This window comes from Sus scrofa, unplaced genomic scaffold (assembly GCF_000003025.6).
Source record: "Sus scrofa isolate TJ Tabasco breed Duroc unplaced genomic scaffold, Sscrofa11.1 Contig2114, whole genome shotgun sequence".
NCBI lineage: Eukaryota > Metazoa > Chordata > Mammalia > Artiodactyla > Suidae > Sus > Sus scrofa.
In genome coordinates, this window is record NW_018085023.1 from 1 (window position 1) to 18,476 (window position 18,476).

Genomic DNA, 18,476 nt, shown 5'->3' on the forward strand with positions numbered 1-18,476 from the left:
GAGAGAGTACAGTACACTAAAGACTACAAATGGTTAGTACCAACTTGGGAACTCCAATGGAAGGACAAATCACACTCGTACGGTCCTTCCAAAGCAAGGGTCTAACTAAGTCACAGATATGGGTCTCCAGTTGGAGTCCTGCCCCTGAACATGAGCTCCAGGACATCTGGCTTTGACAACACTGGCTCATGTCAAAGTGAGGAATTCCCATTTGGAGGATGAGAGGTTCAATCCCTGCCTTGCTCAGTGGTGTTAAGAATCTGGGCCATTGCCATGAGCTGTGGTGTGGTCCTCAGAACAGCTTGGGTCTGGTGTTGCTGTGAGTTATGGCATAGGCTGGCAGCTACAGCTCTTACTTTGACCCTAGCCTGGGAATTTCCAATATGCCATTGGTTGCAGTCTAAAATACAATAAGTAAATAAGGACACATGTGAACCTCACCTCCTCTAAGAGAGCAACGGCACGTAATTTGAACATAAGTCTCGAGTCAGATCCACCTGCTTATCTTGGCACATCCTTCTGGGGAGGCAGGTATGGCAACCTGTAATACTCGGCGGAGGATAGAAGCTGGTAGCGGCGCCCTTTGCGAGATTGTTCTACCGCAAGGACACTGATGAAGGCCAATCATCTTTAGAGTCCTCCTTCGTAGCCTATCAGAAGTGATACCTGTCACTGTGTGTTGGCCACAGTCCAGGACCCCTCCCCTCAGGCTGATGCACACTTGTGCCAGGAACTTGCCCCATTCACCGCGGCTGGCACCAGCCCTTTGGACCTCCCTGAGGCCACATACTGTAACATACCAGGACCAGAGCCTACCAGCAGAAGGATGGCCAGCCTATACAAGAGACAGGCTGGAGCCAAGATGGGCCAGGGTCCAGCTACCACTAACAAGTGCTCCACAGTACTGGCTCCACCCACAACAGCAGCACATGCAGCCACAATGAGAGGACATACCTACAGCTCTGGTACTGAAGGGACTGTACCACTGGCTCCACAGGATGTCCCCAACATAAGAGGCCACTTCTTCCAAGACACTGGAAACATAACAAACTACCTAAACATGAAAGAAAAACCAGAGAACTAGACAAACATGAAAGGCACGCACGCGGAGTATCGTTCCAAACAAAGTACAAGATAAAACTCCAAAAAAGATGTAAATGAATTAAGAGAGCTAACTATTTAATAAAGATTTAAGGTAAGGTACATAAAAGTGGTCAACAAACTCAACAGTGCAAAGGATCAGAAGTTCCCATCATAGTGCACTGGATTGAACTCTGACTAGGCATACATGACGGTAGGGGTTCATCCCTGCCTTGCTCGTGGGTTTAAAGGATCTGGCGCTGCTGTGAGCTGTCGGTGTAGGGTCCAGACATGGCTAAGATCTTTTGGTGTTGCTGTGGCTGTGGTGTAGCTGGAAGCTGTAGTTTCAATTTAGACCCCTGCCCTGAACCTCCATATGCCCATGGTGTGGCCCTGAAAAAGACAAAAGACAAAAAAAAAAGAAAAAAAGAAAGAAAAAAAAGAAGACGCAACAGGATGCATCATTAGTGAAAACTATTAACAGAGGGAAATATTGAAGAAGGATGCAAAACGAGCTGCAAGAATTACCAATCACAAAACTAAGACATTACACTAGACAGAATTCAACATAGATTGATATACAGAGAAGATGATCTAAAACTGGAAGACAGAAGTGTGGGACCAATCACCCAGCTGAAACAGATTAAAGCGAAAAAAAAATGATAGAAAAAAAAGACCTCTGTACGTATCCCAAAGGAAGTAATGAACAATCCCATTTAAATTAACATTCAGAAAACATTAACTTTGCTGCTTTCACCTGAAACTAAATTGTAATTAACTATTACTCCAATAAAAATTAAAATTAAATTTCATCAAAAAGAATAATACCTTGAATAAATTTAACTAGTGATGTAAAAGCTGTACTAGGAAAACTGTAAGACACTAATGAAATAACTTGAAGTGACACAAACAAATGAAAATGAACGATAAACATGCCATGAGCTGTGGTGTAGGTTGCAGTACAGTTTGGATCTGGCATGGTTGTGGCTGTGGCATAGGCTGGAAGTTGTAGCCTGAGAACCTCCATATGCTATGGTGCATCCCTAAAATAAGTAAAAAAAAAGCTGAACTAGAAAAAAAAAGGTATCATTCTTTTTAATTTAAAGCATTTTGAAAACTACAATTCATCAAACAGTGTTCATGGCACAAAAACAGACACACAGATGAATGGGATAGAATAGAGAGCCCAGAAATAAACTGATATTTATATGGTCAGTTAATCTATGCAAAAGGAAGCAAAAACACACAATAGGGAAAGATAGATTCTTAATAAATGTTAAGAAAGCTGAACAGCTACATGCAAAGGAACCAATCTGTACTACTTTCTCATACCACTTAACAAAAACAACCTCAAAATGATGAAAACCTTAAGTGTAGACCTGAAATCATAAAAATTCTGGAAGAAACCTAGACAGTACAATTTGACATTTGTCTAATATATATATTTTTTTTTATTGTCCTCCTGTTGGCAAAAAAAAAATAAACAAATGGGAATAATCAAACTTAAAAAAAAAAAATTTTTGATAGAGCAAACCATAACAAAATTAAAAGGCAGTCCAACAATGGGTGACGATATTTGGAAACAATATACCTGGTATGGATTAATAACCAAAATATGAAAGATTTCATGTAACTCACTATCAATAAACAAGCAGCCTACTTTAAAAATCTGCAGAGGATTGAATAGATTTTTTCCAAGAAGACATACAGATGGCAATAAGCACAGGAAAAGATACTCAATATCACTCATTTGGGAATGCAATTCAAACCAATGAAATACACTCATACCTTTCAGAATGTGATTATCTAAAAGACAAAAATAATTATTTTCCTGGATGTGGAGAAAAGGAACCTTGTGCACTATTGGTAGGATTTAAATTGTGTAGCCTCTTTAGAAACAGTCAGGGGTTCTCCAGAATATTAAAGATAGAACCACCATGTGATCCAGCAATTGCACTTCTGAGTATTTTTCCAAGGAGACAAAAACACTGATTAGAAAAGATTTCATGAACCCTTATATACACTGCAGCATTATTTACTATAGCCAAGATACAGAAGCAAAGATAATGGATAAAGAAAAGAACAGTTGAATGGATGATCACTTAGTCATAAAGAGAATGAAATCTTTCCATTGTTACAATATGGATGGAGGGTAACACGGTAAGTGAATGTCAAGAAACAAAATACATTATTATCTCACTTATGTGTGAAATCTAAAAAAGCAATGAACAAACATAACAAATAGAAAAGACCCATATGCAGAGAAAAAGAGTTGCTAGTGGGAGTGGGCAGAAGAAATGAAATGAAAAAAAAAGGTAATTGCATGAGGTAATGAATGTTAATTAGTTGGATCTGGTAATCATTTCACAATGTATATTTAATAAACCATCACACTGTACACCTTAAATATTTACAATTTTATCAATCATACCTCAATAAAGCAGAAAAAAGTGAATATTCCATGACTTTTAGTTCATCCAATGTAACCAACCCCATAGCTAATTAGAAGTATTTCTCACATATCTTGATTTAGGTGAACATGGCATATTTCCAATACCATCATTTAGAATTCAAATAACAAAGAAAAATATATTAAAATCATCATGGATTAAATATTATTCATAATATTTATTCTATGATTATCATAAGTTCTCATTATATGTAGTAGTACTTTTTAACAGAGCACTGTGGCATAAGGAAGCTCCTGAGTAAGGGGTTGAATCAGAGCTGCAGCTGAGGCTTATCCCACAGCACACATTGATCCAAGTTGCATCTGAGCCTATGCCAAGCTTGAGGCAGTCAATCACTAGAAAGCAATCAATGCCTCACAGAGAAAGTCAAGTTTGACCCACTGAGCTATTGGGAAGTGCAAAAATATTTTTTAATTCAAAGTAACTATGGGTTCCATGTGGTGCAGCGGACAAATGACTAGAACCATGAGGTCGCAGGTTTGACCCTGGCCTCGCTCAGTGGTTAAGGATCCGGCATTTCCGTGAGCTGTGTGTAGGTCAACAGTCACAGCGTTGCTGTGTTTCTGGTGTAGGCCAGCAGCTGCAGCTCCAATTGTTACCCTAGCTTGCGAATCCCATATGCCATGGGTGCGGCCTGAAAAAAAAAAAAAAGTAACTCATATGCAATCATCAATTTCAGAGAAGTATATTTTCTCACGAAAAATATTTAACATCAAATGCAAATGAATTTAGAAGTCAATCTTAAACTAGGGCATCCTCCAGGTGAGAAAGAAAACATACATTAAAATATATCAGGGCTTTCAGCAGCACACGGCAGAGCATACACTTTTAGATTATAGTTTATCAAATATGGGAATACATTCTAAATTAAGGGCAGCTATAGAGAAACTCACTATAAATAGTTGAAAAAAATGCTCTAGTAATTGCAATGTTAACTGCTGAATAAAGGGCATTTAAAAATTGAATATTTTTGCACACTTATCGCACTTCCTAGGAATAATCATGGAAATTGTTATATTGTTTAAACAAAACTGAAGATAACTTTAATTTACTATAATCAATCCAAGATTACTGCCGTTCAAGAATTACTATGTAACTGGTTATTCATTATGCATTTTCATATTCTGTAGAACAAGGAAATGCACTATTTGGGTGAATGAATTTTGCTTAGGGAGACTAGCTTCATACTGCAGCAAAACTAAACTCCATCAACACAGCAAAATCTGTTTATTCTATTGCTGGCCTAAAAGACTCACAATTCTAACAAATTTCACTAAAATTTTTGTGACTTAAAAATGTTTTAATGTTGGAGAGTCCGTCGTGGTGCAGTGGTTAATGAATCCGACTAGGAACCATGAGGTTGTGGGTTCCATTCCTGCCTTTTGCTCAGTGGGTTAAGGATCTGGTGCTGCCGTGAGCTGTGGTCTAGGTCGCAGACACGGTCAGATCCCGAGTTGCTGTGGCTCTGGCATAGGCCGGCGGCTACAGCTCCAATTACACCCTAGCTGGAAACCTCCATATGCAGGGAGAGCAGCCCAAGAAATCTCAAAAAGACAAAAAAAAATGTTTTAAATATTTAGTTAATTCTAATTTATTTAAATTATTTGAAGTCCAATTTGTTTTGCTGATATATGAGTATAATCATGCCTTAGGTAGTATTTTTGGAAAATGGCTTTTATCATTTGACAACATGACTGTTGTAAATTTTCCACACAAATACTTATAAATCTTCCTTGCTTATTTTTAATATTATGGTATTTTACTGTTTATTCTGCATCAATTGATTTTACTTAAATTGTTCCTCATGTGTTATCCATACAAATGCATATTTTCTTAATTGATAATGCCCTTAGTGATTGTTCATTTTATTTTATTATTATTTTTTAATTGTTAATTCCACAATTTTTTTCTACTGTACAGCATGGTGACCCAGTTACACATACATGTACACATTCTATTTTCTCACATTATCATTCTCCACCATAAGTGACTAGGCATAGTTCCCAGTGCTATACAGTGGGCTCTCATTGATAATCCATTCCAAAAGCAATAGTTCGCATCTATTAACCCCAAGCTCCCAATCCACCCCACTCACTCCCCCTTCCCCTGGGCAACCACAGGTCTATTCTCCAAGTCCATGATTTTCTTTTTGTGGAAAGGTTCATTTGTGCCATATATTAGATTCCAGTTTAAGTGATATCATATGGTATTTGTCTTTCTCTTTCTGACTTACTTCACTCAGGATGAGAGTCTCTAGTTCCATCCATGTTGCTGTAAATGGCATGATGTTGTTCTTTTTTATGGCTGAGCAGTATTCCACTGTGTGTGTGTGTGTGTGTGTGTGTGTGTGTGTGTGTGTGTGTGTGTGTGTGTGTGTGTATCTTCCTAATCCAATCATCTGTTGATGGACATTTGGGTTGTTTCCATGTCTTGGCTATTGTGAATAGTGCTTCAATGAACATGCAGGTGCATGTGTCTTTTTTAAGGAAAGTTTTGTCCAAGATATATGCCCAAGAATGGGATTGCTCGGTCATATGGTAGTTCTGTGTATAGTTTTCTAAGATACCTCCATACTGTTCTCCATAGTGGTTGTACCTGCTTACATTCCAACCCACAGTGCAGGAGGGTTCCCTTTTCTCCACACTCCCTCCAGCATTTGTTATTTGTAGACTTATTGATGATGGCCATTTTGACTGGTGTAAGATGGCATCTCATGGTAGTTTTGCATTTCTCTAATAATCCAGGATGTTGAGCAATTTTTCATGTGCTTGTGGCCACCTGTACATCTTCCTTGGAAAAATGTCTATTCATGTCTTTTGCCCATCTTTCCATTGGGTTTTTGGATTTTTTGCTGTTGAGTTGTATAAGTTGCTTGTATATCCTGGAGATTAAGCCTTTGTCAGTTGCATCATTTGAAATTATTTTCTCCAATTCTGTAAGTTATCTTTTTGGTTTCTTCTTGGTTTCTTTTGCTGTGCAAAAGCTTGTCAGTTTGATTAGGTCCAACTGGTTTATTTTTGCTCTTATTTCTGTTGCTTTGGGAGACTGACCTGAGAAAATATTTATAAGATTGATGTCAGAGAATGTTTTGCCAACAGATCAAACACTATAAATGAAATTGAATATGTCAAAAAATCACTCCCTACAAATAAAAGTCCAGGACCAGATGGCTTCACAGGTGAATTCTACTAGACATACAAAGAGGAACTTATACCCATCCTCCTTAAACCTTTTCAACAGGTTGAAGAAGGAACACTCCCAAAGACATTCTATGATGCCATCATCACCCTAATTCCAAAACCAAAGATACCACCAAAAAAGAAAACTATCGGCCAATATCTTTGATGAATATAGATGCAAAAATTCTCAACAAAATTTTAGCCAACCGAATCCAACAACATATCAAAAAGATCATACACCACGACCAGGTGGGATTCATTCCAGGTGCACAAGGATGGTTCAACATACCCAAATCAATCAACATCATACACCACATTAACCAAAGAAAAGTCAAAAACCACATGATCATCTCAGTAGATGCAGAAAAAGCATTTGACAAAGTCCAACATCCATTCGTGATAAAAACTCTTACCAAAGTGGGTATAGAGGGAACATACCTTAACATAATTAAAGCCATTTATGACAAACCCACAGCAAATATAATACTCAATGGGGAAAAGCTGAAAGCCTTCTCACTCAAATCTGGAACAAGACAGGGATGCCCACTCTCACCACCGTTATTCAACATAGTACTGGAAGTCCTAGTCACAGCAATCAGACAAACCAAAGAAACAAAATGCATCCAAATAGGATGAGAAAAGGTAAAACCATCACTGTATGCAGATGACATGATACTATATATAGAAAACCCTAAGGACTCAACCCCAAAACTAATTGAACTGATCAACAAATTCAGCAAAGTAGCAGGATATAAGATTAACGTTCAGAAATCAGTTGCATTTCTGTATACTAACAATGAAATATTAGAAAAGGAATTCAAAATACAATACCTTTTAAAATTGCACCACAAAAAAATCAAACACCTGGGAATACACCTGACCAAGGATGTAAAGGACTTATTCATTTTCTATTACATATACTGTGTTGATTTCAAATAAGTGTATGTTGTGACATATATTTCTAGTTCTATTTTAAATGTTTACAATAAATAATACTCTAATGCTATCACATTTTGTTCAATGATTTTTTGCTAGATGTATGTGGTCATTATTATTTAACTTATTAACATCTCAATTATATTAATATGTAGTCTAAGACAGAGCCATCCCCAATTGTTGGAATACAACTAACTTGAACAAAGCAAATCATTCTTTGTGAAATAATGTTGAATCATTTTTATTTTTTTCAGGAATTTCAAATCTTTGAGATTTTTTTAAAGCCTGTGATTATTTGAATTAAAGTCTATGGTTTTATGTTTGAGTATAATAGTCACATGAAATTCATAAAGTAAATGTTGAAGACTTTTAATATTTTTGCCATTCTTTAAAATGGTTTAATGGCACAAGTAAATTTTAATTCTTTCTCAATTGAGTTTTGAATCAATGACTGGTGCCCAAGAAGTTGGATAGGAATTGATTTATTAATGTTAATGTTGGTAGCACTGAAAGCAATAAAGTGCTGAGTTGATCTAAGGCAAGTAATTCTGAGAGACAGAGAATGAGAAAGAGAGTCCATGAGATCTTGCTGTCCCTGCTTGTTGGTCCACACTCACCAATCCATTGAGTCTTTCCTTTTCAAGGAAGAGGAGGAAGTGAGGGGAAGAAGGCAACATTTTTCCCAAATAAATCTTAAGAGGCAAGTGTTCTTTTTTCAGTGCAAAAATGGGGGTCAGGGAGCATGAGGGGTGAATGCTTTATTCCTAGATGTCATTTATTTATTCAAGAAATAAGGGCAGTATATCCTAAGGCAATAGAAATGAGTAATGAAGAGGGGACAAAAGTTCTTTTGTTCTTTTCATCACTGTGTGTATCTGTGTGCATGCAGGGGGAATGGATATATTTAGCAAGTTAAGTTATGTAGCACTACATATAGTAATTAGCTGCATCTGGAATAAAAAGGAAGTTAAGCAGGGTAAGTGGGGAGTGTGGGATGGGTGTGGAAATGGCAATTTAAACTGGGTGTTTTGGGTAGGTCTTAATGACAGTTAATGTTGGAGCCATGAAGCTCAAGGGAAGCTCTTCTAAGCAGACAGAAGACCCAGAGGAGAAAACATGTCTGATATTTTTCAGGAGAAGCAGGGAGGTGTATCAGTAAGGAGAATAGCAACCTCAAAGTTTGGATAGAAATTGTCTCTAAAACTGTCTGGATCCGGAATCATTTATGATGGCCATCCTTTGTAAATCTTTCCAATTTATTTTTATTTAAACAGCTTATTCAAGTTTTGTAAATATTTATGAGTCATATTTCCCAATTTGCATTTTGATAGAAAAAATGCCCTCTGTTCAAGATTTTTGCTGGGATAAATTTTGCCTTTAAATTGCATTTACTGGAGTTCCCATCATGGCACAGGGGTTAACAAATCTGACTAGGAACCATGGGGTTGCAGGTTCGATCCCTGGCCTTGCTCAGCGGGTTAAGGATCCAGCGTTGCCATGAGCTGTGGTGTAAGTTGCAGACATAGCTTGGATCCCACATTGCTGTGGCTCTGGCGTAGGCCAGTGGCTACAGCTCTCATTGGACCCCTAGCTTGGGAACCTCCATATGCTGTGGAGCGGCCCTAGAAAAGTCAAAAAGACAAATTAAATAAATAAATTCTATTTACTACTTTCAGTATTTACAACCCTGTTATTTTCCCTTTGAACATTTCATTTTTTTAAAGGTTTTAATTTAAATCTTTTTGAGATAATTCATTTTCTGTAGGTTATCAAGATAATTCAGTACAAATGTTTAAAAATAAATTTAAAAAAATTTCCTGCCATATGAAGTTTATATTCTAACACAAGAGAGGGGAAATAAAAAATCAAGTAAAAAAGTAAATATATACTTTCTGATACATATATAATATATTTAATCTTTTTTAAAGTTTTAAGCAAAAAAAAAAAATCCAGATCAATTACTTAGAATAAAAAACTTGGACAGTCATTTCCAAAACCATCATGTAATTATATATTATGGTGTTTATAAATTATACCTAAAGTAATAAAAAAAAATTCTAATCCCAAGAATGAAATTCTATTATTCTCATCTTCATTTGTTACCATTCTTGGTTGGTTCTAATCTTCTGGGTGTTCCCTGAAGATATCTCTGTGGAGTCTTTATCAGATTTCTAGAATCCAGGTCTAGTCCTCAGTTTACATTCAGGTATAGAAACTTAAAGAGCAAAAAATGAAATTCTGTTATGATGTCATCGGATTAGGCTAAAGTGGAGCATAAATCCACGTATATGCCCTGAAGCATGTTTTGACCTAGTGACTACCTTTTCTCCTTTTTTCCTGACCAAGTATCTCAAAGTTCTCAACTTCAATGATCTCCCTCATTTGTCTCTCTCAATGTATTCCAGCTCCATCCAACCATTTGCCTCACAATAGTTAGAATGATCTCTTCATACAACCCCCCATCCATAAACACTCAAGGACAAACCTCTTTTAAACTCTCTTAAAGCCTCTTAACTTCCTAATATGGAGACCAAAGTCTTGCAAGTGACCAACTGGGCCCTGAGTAATAGTTTCCTTTTCGGGCTCTAAAGCTGTCTCTCACAACTGTTTTCTTCTTTTTGCTCAAGTTTATCAAAGGTGCTCTTCTCCTTTCCAAAGGTTTGCATTTGCTCTTGCCCCTGACTAGAATGTTTCTTGCCTTCCCTCAACCCCCTGTACTCTCACACCATAACTTTTCAGTCCATTGAACTTTTCTTCCCAGCATTCATTGTATTAAGTAATTATAACTTGCTTTATGATTATATGATTTAATGCCTTTCTTCTACTGGACTGTGAGATCTTTCTTCACATGACTGTGAGACCATGGCTAATTCCTCTACATCAGCTCATAGCAGTATTAGCACATCACAGCAGCTGCTAATAAATTTTTCAGGAATGAATAAATGACCTGATTGAAACTTATAACTTGTGCACATCACTTTACTCTCATCAGACTTTCCTTGCTTTTTCATATCTTCTTATCTAGTAGACTTTCTGACCATTGTTATAATTAGTTCCAAATTACTCAAATCCTTCCCTCCACCATGTCTTCCTGCCCAGCCTTCATGAACCCACCTGTCTGCCCCATTCTTGTACTACAGCTGGTAAGACCTGTAGTAAGGAGCTGCTTGAATTAACTTCCCCTTGCCCCCATCACTGGAGGGAGAGCTGAAACAAGGAGGGCAAGGAAGAATGGCTTTCTTACCCACTAGTGCTCCTCCTTCCTTACCCTTTCTCTGCCCCATGTTGAGAACCTCAGTCAAGAAGATCATTCTACCACAGTTTTCTGTATGACCTCAGTAGAGGTCACAGTATCAAACACAGTACTGTTCATTTACTTTTCAGATAAATGTTAGTCTTTAATAAATTAAATTTCTTAAAGGGTGAAATATTTTTTGTATGCTTACTTTTCGATGTGTTCTTCATCTATTAAAGATATTTAAAGTCTTGAACACATGGCTTTGCTGAGTGAAATTGACATAAAATATTAATTTAAAAAGTAAATATATAATATGTGAGGGAGTGACAATATATACTGAGAAAATAGCTTGAAAGAGTTAAAACATTCTTAGGGATAGGTTATGACTTTAGGTAGTGTGGTCAGGGAACACTTCAGTAAAATGTTATGGTATTTGCTGAACCTTTTTTGTTTTTTGTTTTATTTTTGGTCAATTCTGTGGCATACTGAATCTGAGCTGCAGCTGCTGTGGCAATGCAAGTGGGTCCTTAACTCACTGTGCTGGCCAGGGATCAAACTGACATCTCAGCAGCAACCTGAGCTGCTGCACCACAATGGGAGTTCTGAACTTTTTCTTAGTAGTGCTCCTAGCACAAAAATTGGAATCTAGGGTTAGATCAATACTGATACTCTGCTTTTGTGTTAGCTGAATTATTGTGCTGATAGAAACAGTTCATTAATAATTATTCTTTTTTTTTTTTTTTTGGTCTTTTTAGGGCCGCACCCATGGCACATGAAGGTTCCCAGGCTAGGTGTCTAATCAGAGCTATAGCTGCCGGCCTACACCAGAACCACAGCAATGTCAGATCTGAGCTGTGTCTGTGACCTACACCACAGCTTACAGCAACACTGGATCCTTAACCCACTGAGCAAGGCCAGGGATTGAACCCACAACCTCATGGTTCCTAGTTGGATTCGCTAACCACTGAGCCATGACAGGAAGTCCCCTTTTTGTCTTTTTAGGGCTGCACCTACAGCATATGGAGGTTCCCAGGCTAGGGGTCCAATCAGAGCTGTAGCTGCCAGCCTATGCCACAGCAATGCCAGATTAGAGCTGTCTCTGTAAACTATATCACAGCTCATGGCAATGCCAGATCCTTAACCCACTGAATGAGGCCAGGAATCAAACCCACAACCTCATGGCTCCTAGTTGAATTCATTTCCACTATGCCACGATGGGAACTCCAATAATTATTCTTCATAATAAGAAACAGTAATTTTACTTCTCAAAAGTTGGCATCCTGTAATTTTGCATAAATAAAATTGTGTAATAACATAGTAACATCAATTCACTATAAACACATAGCTATAATAAACATGTGCATTATTAATAAATTACAGAGAAAAATAAGAAAGTGTAATGAGTTGCCAAATGCTTATTTATCAAAATAATTATAGGTAATGACAAATAAATAGTGGGAACTAGCAAGAGTAAAAATATTTCATATAAGAAACTTAATGGAAAATGCTGTTCTATTATACAAAAACTAAGATATTTCATTTCCTCTCCATAGTTTCTCTTGGACTTACTATAATTTTCAAGAGAATTATCACATCTATTTTTACAAAGTTCTTCTATAAGCAAAGTTCTAAAACATTTTTCTTAATGTTATATTTATGCTGATGTTTGTACCTTTGTTACATCTTTTGTTTGGTTATATTGAATAAGCATTTAATGATATAATCTAGAGATGTTGTTTATCTTCCTGAAAGCTGCATTGAACACAAACCATTCTGATGACTAAGATACTTATTTTAAAGCAAGAGGCATCCAGCATGTTAAAGTGAATGAATCTGCCAAAAATTTTATCACAGAAACCAAATGTTTGGAGTTTTCAGAAGCAACAATGGAATGCAGGCATGGGGAAATCCACTGTAGGCTAGCAATTCAGCTTTGAAAGATTTACTAATCTAGTGCATCAAACACATATTTAGAAACTGATGTTAAAATGAATGTTAACTATACTGTTGTAGTGATGATTTCAATATACACAAATATTGAATCGTTATGCTGTATAATCAAAATATGCCAATTACATCACAATTGAAACAGAAAAAAGAAACTTTAGATATTTTAATAATTTTCTCAAATTTCTATTGAATGTAAAAAATAATGTTTGCATTTCCCTGAGCATTATGCTACAGGAAAGGTAAACTTACTAATTAGATTTCAAAGAAGTATAAATCATAGATAAAATGAGAAAGTCATTTAGGAACATCTGTTTATTTTAATAAGATATATCTTTGAAACTAAATTAGTGAGTTTAATATAATAATTAGTATATTTAAGCTTTTGTCTATTTTTAGAGGAAAAACATCTCTATTGTCCAACATATCCAGACTTCTCCCAAGGAGATTATTAAGAAACATGCTAATTAATTTCATTTTAGGTGATTTTTTAAAAACTGAACTTTGTTTTTTAACATACCTGTAAATTTATATTTAGTGGGAAAAAGTAATTCAGAAACTAGTCCTGTGCATCTTCTATCCAGTTTCCTCTAATTGTTACTTGCAAAATTGTAGCATAATATTACAATCAGACTTTTACATTTACAGTAATGAGAGAGAACTGTGCCATCACCACTAGGGCCCCTCACTGCCGCCTTTTCATAATCACATCCACTTCCTTCCTATCAGCACTCCCTCCCTTGTTCCTGATAGCCACTAACCTGTTCTCTAATTCTGTAATTAAGATACCTGATATTCATCAACAGTTAGTGGTATCACTTTTTTAAGCCATTCTGATAAGTGTGCAATGGCATCTGATTGTGATTTTAATTTTCATTCCTCTAATGGTTAATGATATTGAATGTTTTTTCATATACTTGTCATCTCTGAGTCTCCAATGAAATGCTGCTTCATGTTTTTGTCCATATGGTAGTTGAATTGTATGCTGTTTAAATTTTTACTTTCACTTTTGAGAAAGCTTTACATCTTCTAAATACTAGCTCTTCGATGTATATGTTATGTTCCAATATTTTGTCCTGATCTGTATCTTGTCTATTCATTCCCTTAACAGGATCTTTCACAGAGGAAAAAAAATTATTTTGAGGAAGTTTAATTTATCACATTTCCTTTTATGAATCAGGCTTTTGTGGCAAGTGTAAGAGCTCTTTGCCTAACCATAATGTTCTTATTTTTTCCTAAGTATGTTTTATAGTTTGACATTTTACATATAATTCCATGATCTATGAGGAGTTAATCATTGTATAAGATATGAGGCTTATGTTGAGGTTCATTTATTTATTTTTTTTTAAACCTTTAAATGTTCAACTGTTCCACCACCTCTTGAAAAGACTGAAATGTCTGTCTTTCCTCAGGCATATTTTTGAAGATCTATTTCCTATTTGATTCCTTTAGTCTATGCATCTATTCCTCTCACATTATCAGAGTTTTGGCTACTGCAGCTACATAGCAAGTCTTAAAAACAGATAAATCTACTTGTTACCTATAATTTTTATCAAAACTATCTTAGCTAATCTAGTTCCTTAGTCTTTCTATTAAAAAATTACCAAAAAGGACCATTTTTAGCACAGGGAATTATATTCAATATTTTATAATGACCCATAAGGTAAAAGAACCTAAAAAGGAATAGCCATATATGTATGTGTAACTGAATCACTGTGCTATGCACCTGAAACCAACATAACATTGTACATCAACTATACTTCATTTTCATTTTTAAAAGTTATAATGTCGTCTATATCTGCAAAAAAAATCTTTTGGGTATTTTGACAAAAACTCTTGTGACGATTAATTTTATGGCCAACTTGATAAATATTTCTGTTATGTCTATGTATTGTGTATGTTATATACATACCTTGCAATAGTATAAAAATGAATGAAAAGTCATTTCAGTTGCAATTAAAATATATGATTTTAACACGTATCTAAGATCACATAGCTAGATAGTGGCAGAATTGCGCTTGAACTCTAGCTTTCTTTTATATCAAAATATATGTGCTTAATTTCTGTATTAGCACATATTATATCCTATATTATCTCCCTGGGGTGGACAAGATCTCATACAGAGAATAATACCCTCCACCAAATATGTTCATGTCCTAATCTCTGTAACCCATGAATATAAATTTTATATGGTAAAGGAGAATTTACACATTTAATTAAATTAAGATCTTTTCTCCTCTCTTTCAGTAATGAGTGTCACTACCCATTTTGCTTAGGCATCTGCTATAGTTTCCTAATAAAATCTTCAGTGAACTTCCTGCTTCCCACTCTCAACTTCGTATATAAAATGTACTATAGATGTTTAAGAGGTGTCTTGTTCATATTTTAGCTTTTAGGAACTTTAGCAGTCCCTCTAAATACAGCATGCCTATTGCAAAGAAGAGAAACCACTGAAATCATTTTGAGTAATGGGGGTATTTATGTAAATGAATATTTGTTTAAATAAAATCCAAGCAAGAAAAGGAAAAAAAAGAGTTAAGGATCAAAAGGAACTAAACTGAACATCAGAATACCAGGAATCAAGACCATTCTCAAGCAACAAGGGGCTTCGGGGCCTGTCATCTTATTTCCCTCTATCATCATTCTCTCTGAAGTGTTTGCCTTGCTCTCACTTTACTATCTGCACTGCTCTAAACCTAACTTTAACAGACCTTTTAATTCAAGTGTATGTAACTGTAGATTCCATCTTTTAGTTTAAATTATCAAAAGTTTAAGAATCTGATTGTCAATGACTTGAGTGTTTACAGTAATGTACCACCTGTGGTGCAATTAACTTTGCATATGGGTGGGGATGGGGCTAATGCATAAGAGCACAAACTTGTACATGAACTTGAGCACCAAAGTTTAACAAAAAAGGAAGGTGTGTGGAGATTCCATTGCAGCTCCATGGGTTAAGAACATGACATAGTGTCCATGAGGATGCAGGTTTGATCACTGGCCTTGCTCAGTGGATTAAGGATCTGGCATTGCCACGAGCCATGAAACAGGTTGCAGAGGCGCTTCGGGTCCAGTGTTGCCTCTGCTGTGGTGGAGACTGGCAGCTGCAGTTCTGATTAGACCCCCTAGTCCAATCTTCCATATGCTGCTGTGAAGCTATAGAAAAGAAAAGAAAGGGAAGGTGTGAATGTGATAAATGTCTACTACAAAACACTAAATGAAATAAAAATAATACCTGGGTACCTCCTCCCCTGGCCGAGGTGGCTGGCAAGCCCGGAGTTGCTGGGCCGGCAGGGCTCCCTCTACGCTTCTCACAAGGGCTCAGCCGGTGGACCATCTTGGCAAGCAGCCACGAGGGCTAGAGTCCCAGCATGAGAGTGCTCAGGGGAGATGAGAGCCCGGCGGGCCTCCCTCCCACCTGTCACTGAAGCCTGCCCTCCACACCAGGCCCAGCATGCGCCTGTTGGTGTGGAGGGCACTGCTGGCAGCCGGCCTTGCCCTGGCCCTGGTGCTGGCCATCCAGCTAGGGCAGCAGGTGCTGGAGTGCCAGGCAGTGCTGGGGGCTCCCCAGAACCCCTGGCAGGCTATGCGGCCGGAGCAGGAGGACCTGGTGATGATGGGCACGGACTATGTGGAATACCATTGTGGCAAGGCTATGCCGCACATCTTCGTAGGGGGCGTGCCCCTGAGCTGCACTACACTGATGCACGTGATGCTGGATGCCCACCTGGAAGTGCACTGCGGTGAGGAGACCCGCATCATCCCCCGGCCATGCGTCAGGCCTGGTCCAAGTCCCGTGGGGAGAAGCTGCGGCTGGATGAAGCCAGCGTCACGGACCAAGCGCTGGAGGCCACCATGCAGGCCTTCATCCTGGAGGTGATCGCCAAGCATGGCCAGCCGGCCGGCATCCTCTGCAACAAAGACCCATTCACCCTCAAGTCCTCTGTCTGCCTGTCACGCCTGTTCCCCAACTCTAAGTCCCTGCTGATGGTGTGAGATGGCTGGGCCTTGGTGCACTCCATGATCACCCGCAAGGTCACCATTGCTGGCTTTGACCTCAGCAGCTACCACAACTGCCCACCAAGTGGAACAAGGCCATTGAGGTGATGTAGGCACAGTGTGTGGAGGTGGGCAAGGACAAGTGTCTGCCGGTGTACTACTAGCAGCTGGTGCTGCACCCCCGTTGCTCCCTCAAGCTCATCCTCAACTTCCTTGGCATCACCTGGAGTGATGCTGTCCTGCACTACGAGGACCTCATTGGCAAGCCCGGAGGTGTCTCCCTGTTCAAGATTGAGCAATCCACAGTCCAGGTCATCAAGCCTGTGAACCTGGAAGCTCTCATCAAGAAGACTGGCCACATCCCTGCGGACATGATGTGAGACATGGCCCAGATCACCCCCATGCTGGCTCGGCTAGGCTATGACCCCTATGCAAACCCACCCAACTACAGCAACCTTGACCCCATCGTTGTCAACAACACACACAAGGTCTTGAAAGGGGACTGTAAAACACCAGCCAATCTGAAAGGATATTTTCAGGTGAACCAGAATGGTACCTCCTCCCACCTAAGAAGTGCATGATTTCCAGATCTCTACAAATGGCTTTGTTGACAGGAAAGAAGAAACTTTGCATTGGAGTGGAAATCAGACCTCTAATCCAAGCATATTGCTTTCTATTAATGGCCAAAACAGGACTGCCCATGAAGATCATATTTGCATATGTTTGCAAAAACCAAATCCTCAAAAACTTACCTTGAAAACTTGATACACTCTATCTTAGGACAGTCTGGAGTAGAGAACCAAGAGTGTGGAAGTAGTCTGGCTTTTGAAACTTGGGTATTTTATATTCCCCCCCCCAACTTTCTTTTAAGGGATGGATTTGCCATCCTCCTTAATGTGCAGGATTGCCTCAGTGGCTTTGTTTTCTGGGACAGGGCCTGCCACCTGTTCCTCTCCTGTTGACCCTTACTTTTGAATTCAAAATATCTATATAAGAATTTAATATATGAGGTTTTCTTTGATCCCTTCTCAGCTCTACTCAGTTTCACAGAGAAAAAAAAAATTCAAATAAACCAAACAGGGATTCAAAAAAAAATAATAATAATAATACCCGACCTCAAAAGCCACTGTCGTTCCTACTTTAATGATGTGTATAGTCTGTGCACTGGATTTCAATTTAAATGTTAAATAAATGAAAGTGTCTGTTCATGTTTTCTTGCCTTTTAGGTCATCATGAGAAATTGTGCATATAAGGTTAATGTATTTAAGCCAGAATTTAACAGTATCATCTAGGGAGTGATGTGAGTTTATGACAGAAGTAATTGTATTTCTATTTGCTTTTTAGGTTTACTGGTTTAATGGTTTTATTAGTCCCTATTGGCTTAGTTATTTCATATCACTGTGATACCAAAAAGAAAATACATTAATAGAAATGAACATCTTATTCACAGGCATCCTTATAACTAAAATGTAACCTTTTGTAAAACTACAAAAGGTTTTAGATACATTTATTTTGTTCAACTACCTTCATTTATCAATCTATATATTGGATCATTTGGAATTCTTTTTCGGCTTAAAAGATATATGTAATAAAAGTACCAACTTTTAAAAATACACAGGCACTATTCTC

The 18,476-nt window shown here is 37.7% G+C and overlaps 1 pseudogene; it reads left to right on the forward strand.

Moving 5' to 3' along the window:
• The first annotated feature begins 16,047 nt into the window (after window positions 1–16,047).
• LOC110258465 lies at window positions 16,048–17,428 on the forward strand (annotated as a pseudogene).
• Window positions 17,429–18,476: the final 1,048 nt, after the last annotated feature.